The sequence below is a fragment of the Nilaparvata lugens genome, chromosome 1 (genome assembly GCF_014356525.2).
Source record: "Nilaparvata lugens isolate BPH chromosome 1, ASM1435652v1, whole genome shotgun sequence".
Classification (NCBI taxonomy): Eukaryota; Metazoa; Arthropoda; class Insecta; order Hemiptera; family Delphacidae; genus Nilaparvata; species Nilaparvata lugens.
In genome coordinates, this window is record NC_052504.1 from 99809632 (window position 1) to 99812577 (window position 2946).

Genomic DNA, 2946 nt, shown 5'->3' on the forward strand with positions numbered 1-2946 from the left:
CGCGCTTCCAACCCGCACCGAGCACGCTCCTCCCTCGTACCGCCCTCGTACCACCATCGAACCACAGTCGCTCCGCCCACGCACCCATCATGAACGTTACGGAAGATGTTAGATCTTCTCGCGTTCCCCGGTCGAACCACTGTTGCTCGCCGGTCGATCATCAATCGCTCTGCTGGAGTGACGTTCGGTTGCGGAGCAGAGCGACAGTCTGTACGCACCTTTAGTATCAATAAATCTGTGGTTTTTGACAATTTCTTAGTCATTTTCATTCAATATGAATAATAATTACCACAATATCAACTTCTCAACTACACAAAAAGCTTTCTATTGTCTTTCAAAGACCGTCGACAACTGTAGGCTGGAGTGAATGAATTGCATCACTCTGGATAGATTAGTAGAGAATCTACGTTGCAGAGAATCGGCAACGTTGTTCTACTATCTTTTCCCACTGCCAGGAATGACTGAATAAATTAGTAGAGAATCGGCAGCGCTGCTCTCTTATCTTTTTTCACTGCCATTATAACGTGGACCTCACTATAGTTTGCTTGTATTGTCTAGCAAAGATTGTCGACAACTGTAGGCCAAAGTGAATCAATGGAATGACTGAATAAATTAGTTAAGCAGAGGAGTGCAATGAATAGACATGGGCAAGGCCGTGCTCGGATTGGTCTAATAATAGTTGAACGTTGTGGTTAGCTTCGCACGTTTACAACATATTCAGCTGTGAATATTTCCTCAAAGTGTTCCTCTGAATATTTCTTAAATATTTTATCATATTGTCAACCTATTCTTTCATTTATTGACCGAGCGAAGTAAGGTCTGAGATTCAAGTCGCGGTTGGCATTTCTCTTAATGTTTATATGTTGCGCATTTACGGCGAAACGCGGAAATAGATTTTCATGAAATTTTACAGGTATGTCCCTTTTTAATTGCGCGTCGACGTTTATACAAGGTTTTTGGAAATTTTGCATTCCAAGGATAATATAAAAGAAAAAAGAAGCTCCTTCATACGCCAATATTGGAGTAAAACACAGACTATAGAATATTCATCATAAATCAGCTGACAAGTGATTACACAGATGTGTGGAGAAGCCAGTCTATTGCTGTATTTCATAAGGTCTATAGTTTCAATCAGGTACTTGTGGATGAGAATACTGCGTGAGGTCTACTGTTCACAGGACTACTAGTATAGGCTAAGTACTAATTACAAACAAATGTCATATACATACATTATTATAAAAATTCCTGTCACAATATTGTTAATTCCATTTTGAAATGTCTGCTATGATTCAACCACAGTCATTATTGGTCAAGTTGTGGAAACGTTTGATTGAGATAACTCCACAAACAGAAAATCGCAGGTGGACAGATCATGGGACCAGGAAACGCAGATGTTGCAGCAATGAGGTATCATCAACACAGATTTCAAGAGTGTATTCGTTCAGGAGGAAGCCATCTTAAAGAAGTAATTGTCAAAAAGTGATAGATGTTATTAACAATTCTCAAATGGCAAGTCTTGAACTTTACATTAGTTTGAATAAAATCATTTTTGCCATTTTCACTAATGTTTTATAGCGTTTTTAAAAGTTCCCGTTTTTCTGTGTCACCCTATATATTGTAACTTGGAAGAATATTGTAACATAGCCTCTGGCTTCTATTCAATATTCCTCTATCTAGTGATCTAATATTTTATATGATTGAATCAGGCAGTTGACGTCTGACAGAATTGTCTGTAATAGTGACATTCACTTTAAAGTGTCAGTATTCATTGAATATTATGACGCCATTATGTTTCTCATTCAACCAATGCCAAAAGTTTGAAGTGAACTTGACTATAATGTTGACAATAAGCTGATGGTCCCCACTTGTCTTGTTGTTTGATGACGACTGTAATCAGGAAACTGATCTCTTCTATTCTCTCTCTCTATTCTTCCTTCTCTCTCTCATGCTCTCACTGTATCACACACTCACTCTGCCTCTGTATCTCTCTCACTGCTCCATCTCTATCTCTCACTCTTTCTTGTTTTTAACCAGCCCAAGTTGATTGAATTCCAATTGAACGATGCCATTGTCCTCATCTTTAAATTCATACATTGTCTCATTAATAAAAGTACTGTATAGCAAAGTTTAAAGTTTTAAATTTCTCAATACGGTAATGAAAGAATGTCTATTTTTTATGCATTTTTAAAACGCATATTTAAACTAGATATTTGATATTTAACTACTACTGTAGTTGATATTTTCAACTAGCAGGTAACTCGTGCTCCGCAAGAGTCTAATAAAAAAATTGACAAAATGAAAACCTGTCCTACTGAAGTCTAGAAGAATTTAAAATAGGCCTATAACCATCCTCGGTGAATTAAGAATTTATATGCAATATCTCAAGGTAATCAGTTGAGTAGTTGAGACGTGATGATGCGTCATTCGTGCACATTTCCTATCCTGTACGTTTGTGAGACAATAATTCTCTCCTTTATTATATTATAGACAAGTTGAATTGTCTATTTTGTACAGATATTTGTATTTTTAATAAGTTGAATTATTTGTTTTTCAGGAATACTAACTTTTCAGGAATCTTTCGTTAGTTGTAGTTATTGGTCTAGTTTTTTATAATTTTTCTATAAGTTGAATTGTTTATTTTTATAGATCTTTCTATTTTTAGTAAGTTGAATTGTGTGATTCTTTCAGGAATCTTTCGTTCGTTGTAGTTGTTGGTCTAGTTTTTTTATATATTTTTTATTTTCTATAAGTTGAATTGTCTATTTTTTATAGATCTTTCTATTTTTAATAAGTTGAGTTGTGTGGTGTTTTTTCAGGAAACTTTCGTTCGTTGTAGTTGTTGGTCTAGTTTTTTATAGATCTTTCCATTTTCTATAGGTTGAATTGTGTCTATTTTGTAAAGATTTTTCTGTTTTTAATAAGTTGTGTTGTGTGTTTTTCTTTCAG